General features: G+C 40.5%; 1 long non-coding RNA gene across 1 annotated transcript; it reads left to right on the top strand.

The window, feature by feature from the left end:
* Nucleotides 1-639: 639 nt before the first annotated feature.
* LOC121288877 lies at nt 640-6,370 on the top strand. The gene is made up of 4 exons (XR_005945468.1): nt 640-793; nt 923-1,015; nt 4,379-4,555; nt 5,752-6,370. It is a non-coding gene; the product is annotated as an uncharacterized LOC121288877 (long non-coding RNA).
* Nucleotides 6,371-7,424: the final 1,054 nt, after the last annotated feature.

Here is a 7,424-nt window from a genome sequence, read left to right as displayed (position 1 = left end):
ATGAAAGACCATCTGACCTGTGAAATTAGACTGTAGATTTGCATTCACTCCAAGGATATTAATAATTCTCAAAAATAATAATTTTCACTCATAGTGTTGAGAGTCTTTGGAATTCTCTACCCCGGACAGCTATGGTTGCTTTGTCCTTGAGTACATTTAAGACAGATCAATCGATTTTTGGGTACTAAGGGGTATGGAGATCGTGTTGGAAGGTGGAGTTGAGGCGATCAGTGAATGGTGTAGCAGACTCAAAGGGCCGGAATGGTCCATTCCTGCACTTATTTCTTATGTTCCCCCACCACCACTACACCCACAATGTCCATTATGAACTTTACACGTTGCTTTTTGCCAAATTTGGAATTTAATTCACTCCATCGCCTTGTGCTCAATGAACTCCAGGATTAACGACTGCGAGATCAGTACTGCAGGTTTACTCAAACAATGTGGTTAATTACTGGAAAATATGATCACTAAAGTGCCAACCTGAAGTCACAATCATTTCATTTTAATTTATTATTGGGGTAATATTGCTACTTCTGAGTGGTCGCTTGCTTTTTAATTCACCGTTAGGCAGGACTTTAGCATCCCCACCGAGGTGAGCTGTTTCATATCCACATCACAAAGGCAGAGCTACGTGATGTCAGTGTCTGCGGGTTTACAACACACCCCATTGTTTTGGACCGGGATCAAGACGCAAAGTTGAGATCGATCTTCAAGGGCTTGCACCGACCCTGAGCGTCTGGGATGTTCGCGCTGGAAGAGTCTTTACCCCAGTTCAACGTCTATTCAACAGGTTATGTATTATGTTACCATTGAAAAACGATGTAATAACAAACAGCGGTTCTCTCTCATGGTACAAATTTAATGGCATTGTAATTGAGCTTAATTGCATTTTAAAGAAATTCTTCTCTGTTAATTCCAGTACTTGGACAGAACTAACAGGATGGGGGGTGTATTTTCTGGACCACAGATATGCCAATCATACACGGATGCCACTGCCTTCCAGATTATTCACGTGAGTTCCCGATAATTCAGGAGCAATTTTGCGAATGCACTATCCATGCTTTTGCTCCAGCGTCAGATATTACGCTTTTGTGGCTTGGAAAGTAAGCGAGGGACGATCGTGCTAATGAAACCATTTGAAACGCCTGAGTAACATCTGTTCAAGTAGAATATCTAATCGAAAACGTTCATGCTCCCCGTTTACAATCAGTTTTTTTTGTTACATTCTACAAATTTGTCATCATTTCCTCTTGTGCAGCCACTGACATAGTCCGAGAAAAAGGATGAACAAACTAAAATTGCTTAATTTTTTTTTTAAAAAAAAGTTTGTTCTGGGGATACGGATGGCTTGGGCGAGACTGCATAGGTTGTCCACCTTAGCTGATCTCTGAAGCTGGTACCTGGGCCTTCTCCATAAACTGCTGTCATATTTGAAGGGAAGGTGCCCTACCATGATGATAGGTAAAGAATTCTAGGTTACACCAGCAGGAATAGTGATGTTTGTCCAAGCAATTATAATTTAATTTACATAGCTCCTTTAATGTAGTACAACGTCCAACCCAAGGCACTTCATATTTTTCTTTATTCATTCATGGGATGTGGCCGTTGCTGGCGGGGCCAGTATTTATTTCTGTCCCTAATTGCCCTTGCGAAGATGGTGGCGAGCTACTTTATTGAACCACCACACTCCCTGTGGTGTAGGTACACCACAGTGCTGTTAGGGAGGGAGTTCCAGGATTTTGACCTAACGATAGTGAAGGAACGGTGATATATTTCTAAGTTAGGATGGTGAGTGGCTGAGAGGGGAACTTCCAGGTGGTGGTGTTCCCATGCATCTGCTGTACTTATCCTTCTAGATGGTAGCAGATACAGGTTTGGAAGGCGCTAAGGAGCCTTGGTGAATTCCTGCACTGCATCTTGTAGATGGTACACACTGCTGCCACTGTGTGGCAGTGGTGGAGAGAGTGAATGTTTATGGATGAGGTGCAAGTGGAGAGTAATCCATCACACTTCATGACTTGTGCACTGAAGGACAGGCTTTGGGGAATCAGGAGGTGAGTTACTCACCACAGGACTCCTAGTCTCTGACCTGCTCTTGTAGCCACAGTATTTATATGGCTTGTGATGGAAGGGGTTGTGGACAGTGCTAATAAGCAGCACTTACTCAGAAACAACCTGCTCAATGATGCTTGGTTTGGGTTCCACCAGAGCCACTCAGCTCCTGACCTCATTACAGCCTTAGTCTAAACATGGAAAGAAAGTTGAACTCAAGTGGTGAAGTGAGGTGAGAGTAACAGCCCTCGACATCAAGGCAGAATTTGACAGTATAGCATCAAGGAGTCCTAACAAAATTGGAGCCAATGGGAATCAAGGGGAAATCTCTCCGTTGGTTCGAGTTATACCTAGCACAAAGGAAGATGGGTGTGGTTGTTGGAGGTCAATCATCTCAGTCCCAGGATGTCCCTGCAGGAATTCCTCAGGGTAGTGTCTTAGATCCAACCACCTTCAGCTGCTTCATCAATGACCTTCCCTTCATCATAATTTCAGAAGTGGGGATGTTTGTTGATGATTGCACAATGCTCAGCTCCATTCGTGACTTCTCAGATGTGCAGCAAGACCTGGACAACATTCAGGCTTGGGGGCTGACAAGAAACAAGAATCATTCATATCTTACAAGTGCCAGACAATGACCATCTCCAACAAAAGAGAATCCAACCATCTCTCCTTGACATTCAATGGCATTACCATTGCTGAATCCATTATCAACATCCTAGGGGTTACCATTGATCAGAAACTGAACTGGACTAGCCATATAAATACTGTGGCTACAAGAGGAGTCAGAGGCTGGGGAGGAGAGTAACTCACCACCTGATTCCCCCAAGCCTGAACACCATCTACAAGGCACAAGTCAGGGTCCTGATGGAATACTCTCCACTTGCATGCATAAGTGCAACTCCATCAACACTTAAGAAGCTTGACACCATTTAGGGCATAGCAGCCCACTTGACTGACACCCCATCCACCATCTCCAACATCCACTCACTCTAGCACTGATACAGAGTAGCAGCAGTGTGTACCATCTACAAGACACATTGCAGTAACTCACCAAGGCTCCTTCAATAGAACTTTCTATTTCCATGACCTCTACCACCCAGAGGGACAAGTGCAGCTGTTGTATGGGAATGTCACCACCTGCAAGTTCCCTTCCAAGCCACACATCATTCTTACTTGGAAATATATCGTCACTCCTTCATTGTTGCTGGGTCAAAATCGTGGAACTCCCTCCCCAAAAGCACTCTGGGTGTTCCTACACCAAATGGACTGCAGCAGTTCAAGAAGGCAGCTCACCACTACCTTCTTGAGGGCAATTAGGGATGGGCAATAAAAATGCTGAGGGGGGTGGTGGCAGCGCAGTGGTGGTGAAGGAGAAACACCAGATGTAATGAAACGGATATGGGAAGAAAAGTGATTGCAGATGATACACTAGCTACAATTCAACAGATAAGAATGGAACCGGACGAGCACAGTTCCATCCAGCTGGATGACTGAGGAGAGGCATTGGAGGAGACTCTATCAAAGGCTGCCGATAGGATGACGAGGAGTAGTTTACCTTTGTCACAGTCACATCATTTGTTACTTTGTTTCAGTACTGTGGTAGGGGTGGAAACCCAATTGGAGGGATTCCAGTATTGAATTCTGGGAATGATGGGCATGGATTTGGGAGGTGACAACATGTTCAAGGTCTTTGAAGAGAAGAGGTTGGAGATGGGGCAGTTGTTTGCACTGCAAGGACAGAGGGGTCAAGGGATGGGTTTTTTGCGAAGAGTGGTGATGGCAGATTTAAGGGGGGGCAGTACCTGATGAAAGGGAACTGACATCATCAGCTAATGCATGAAGTTATCAAATCTTGTGTTATAATGAAGGAACTGTTTTGAATTTGCTCCCAGCTTCTTCAATTCCTTTCGATTATATTGCTAAATTTTGGGCGTCTCTCTTTTTTGCTCAATATTTGATCATTACTTTTAGGCTTCTTGAAGTCTTGGAAAAGATGGTCTTCCTAAGAAACAGCATTGGCAGTGGCTATAGGGCAAGCTTTAGACCAGGTTGCCTTTCTCATTCCTTCTGGCTGAAGAATGTTGAGAGTTTCATTTTAAGTATTGGGAATTTTCTTTAGGGTGCCAAAGCCCATCACAGAGCAGATCTATGTACAGATGCAGATGACGAAGCAATAAGCCTTACAGAAATTATTAGGAAAGGCCAAACGAGTGAGATATAATAAAATTCAGCTGCAATGTTAACAATTGAAAAGAGATGGCAAGAAAAATGTTTTATTTAAAGAAATTGAAAACAAAACTCTTGAATTCATCTCTTTCAGGACACAATTACACAAAACCGTGTTGTAATCTATTCCAAAACTACATGCCCTTACTGTGATATTGTAAAGAACATATTTACAGACCTGGGCATTCCTTTCAAAGCGATTGAATTGGATCTCCGGAATGATGGTGTACATCTTCAGTATATTCTTACTGAAATGACCGGTATAAAGACAGTAAGTCTATTAGTTTTCTACATACTGTAATTCCTGTCTTATCTTTTTAAATATTCAAAAATGGAGCAGGAGGTTAGTAGGTAAAAGATAGTCAAGATTTATCTAATCTTGCACATTCAATTATTTTCTTCAACCAGAATGTGACATTGAAAATATTTAGATGTCATTTCACTCAACTTTGAATGTATCCTTTCTTTCTAAATCTGGTCTAATTATACAGGGCTCTGTATCATTGTGTGACATGCTACATATCATTTGGATACACTTTAGTGTCTGATTTTAGAAGAATTGTTTTACAAATGTTTGAACATATCTCACCCCTTCCAATCTTTCCACTCTTGTGAATATACTGACCCATGCTGTGATAAGCCTCCACCAAAGACAATAACTTTCATGTATCTCATCCAAGCAGCCCTTCTTTTAAAAAAGAGTTTAACCATAAGCATCAGCAGAATATTTACACTTACGTAGTTCATTATCACAAACTTGCCCAAATACTCCACAATTCCTCCTCTCCAAACATAATGCACTCAGCCATCGGAATATTTTGGACGTTGGGTACAAAAACTCCCATGTAAACTGGGGCAATTTAAATATAAATTTAAAAAATGTCTCCAGGATTACAAATCAAGGAGCCACTATGGCTGCCTTTAGCAGACAATAGATACAAGCCACAGCACAACCATTTCTCCTTTGTTTGCTGAAGTTTATCTGTCTTCCTGGACACCCAGGATTACAATTCCTATAAGCACCTTGCAATAGAACTGCTGAGACCCACTCCCTCCTGTTGTCTCACTGCACTTTTTTTAGGCCAGTTGCTGCCACCCCCAACTCCTCTTACGGGAGGAGATGGGGAGGCAGGGTCAAGGAAGGGAGAATGTTGTAGAAACGAGCATGAGAAGAAAGGTGAAAATACAGCAGAGGGAAAAAAATCTGCAAATATGCAGGAGCCAGTTTCTGAGGAACTAATTTGAACTTTAGCAGAGCTGTAGCCTGGGAAGAGATGAGAGGGAGAGAAAATTAGAGACGTGACATTCATGTATAATCTACTTGTTATCAGCAGCATTCGCAAAAGCCGTTAAAGTATATGATGCAATTCATATTAGAGAGTGGAGAATATAAAGATGGAACTTTCAAAAATGTACAGCATTAGCCAGCAACCTAAATTAATCAACACTTCTTATTTTCCTATACAGGTTCCAAAAGTGTTTATAAATGGGACGTGCATAGGTGGCGGTTCAGACACTGTTCTACTCCACTCCAAGGGTAGACTACTAGATATGGTGAATGAGTGCGGTCCAAACTCCGCCATAGAAGGAGTCTGCATCCTCCTTTGACTCCAAACAGAAGCATCATTCCTTGCTCACCATTACTTGTGGAATAAACTGGCAAATTAAAATGCATCCTGGTAGACTGATGAACAAGATTTGTTCTAAAAACAAGTGATTTTATCATAAACAACTTTGAATTATAAAAGCAAATTAAACTTCCCAGGTTTCTGTCCTTGAAATAAAGCAGGTTACTTTGCCCATGAAGAACGAAGAGCTTATATCCCTTCAAAGTCATTTTGATCATTTCATGGACTTCCTAGGTTACAGAGAAATACTAATAAAAGCTTAGGAGCTGTTGACCTGCCTGTGCATATTGCTACACTGGATGGTGTAGCATTATGGAGAGAGATATGAAAACAAAAAAGGCATTAGATGTCATAGTATAAAATATTTTTCCTAACACTTTATTTCAACTGGATTAAACAATATAAAAAACAATTGTGTGTATAGTTAATGTAAAGGCAGTTAACAGAATTTTCATATATGTACGGCATCATCACATTTAGTTTAACAAGTGGTGTTAGTGATTAATTGCCTTTTCAAGTAGCAACATCAAACTTTTATGGAAAGAGCAGCTCTAGAAATGACACAGCAGTAACCTGTTTCAAGATTCCAATGCTACCTGCTAATTTCTGCCATTAAGTACGTGGAGACAGATAAAACTCAAGTTCAGTGTAACATATTTGCAATAACAAGAATAAGTTGTACGCAACTTGCTTATTTAAGAAGTTTTAGCTCAATGTGCATAGTTTTGTTGAGAGAATCTTGCCGGTGGCAATATCTATTTTAATCAAACCATGTGGTACAGATTTTTAAAATGACAAAACTAAATCTGTAATCTATACAAAATCAATTTGTCCTCAAGCTTTATTTAACACAATCATTTTATGATTTGATCAGTTATATTTAAAAGGTTACTATTGATCTTCATTTTAAATCAGCTAGAAATAAAAGGTTACTTTCCTTGCAAATATTAAATTGTTTTGAGCAAACCACAATCTCTCAGTTTTCTACATTTTCTATACAAGACAGTGTAACAGATGAGGTATAATTAGCACACTTGTATATCAAAAGAATAGGTGAAGGTGACAGGCGTGTCAAGTGTCAAACCATTGACAAACTTGCACTTTAACACAAAGGATAATAATTCCCCAGACAGTGGCAATTTTATATTATGTTGTTTAGATGTGGCAAACACAAAGGAAGAATTTTAATATCATAATTGTTTCTTTGGTTAGGTTCACAATATTGCAAAAGCGCAAGATAGCATTTGCATTTCCAAAAACCTCTCATCAATCATTTTGAAAGCAGACATGACATGGCCAACACCCACGCCCGCCTGGGCGCAGTATAATTTTCTTCAGCAGTAATTAAGCAGCTAACAAGACATTGTTTAGAATTCAAAAGCTGAAACTGCAAACTGAAGCGCAGGGATACCTGCAAACAAAAGCTAATTGCAAGACAAAGCAGGCAAGCTTGGAATGTTCAAACACAATGTGTTGAACATGAAGGCAAATAATTATGAAATGCAAATAGAT

Source organism: Carcharodon carcharias, chromosome 16 (assembly GCF_017639515.1).
Source record: "Carcharodon carcharias isolate sCarCar2 chromosome 16, sCarCar2.pri, whole genome shotgun sequence".
NCBI classification, from domain to species: Eukaryota; Metazoa; Chordata; class Chondrichthyes; order Lamniformes; family Lamnidae; genus Carcharodon; species Carcharodon carcharias.
This window is presented reverse-complemented; position numbering and strand designations above follow the sequence as displayed.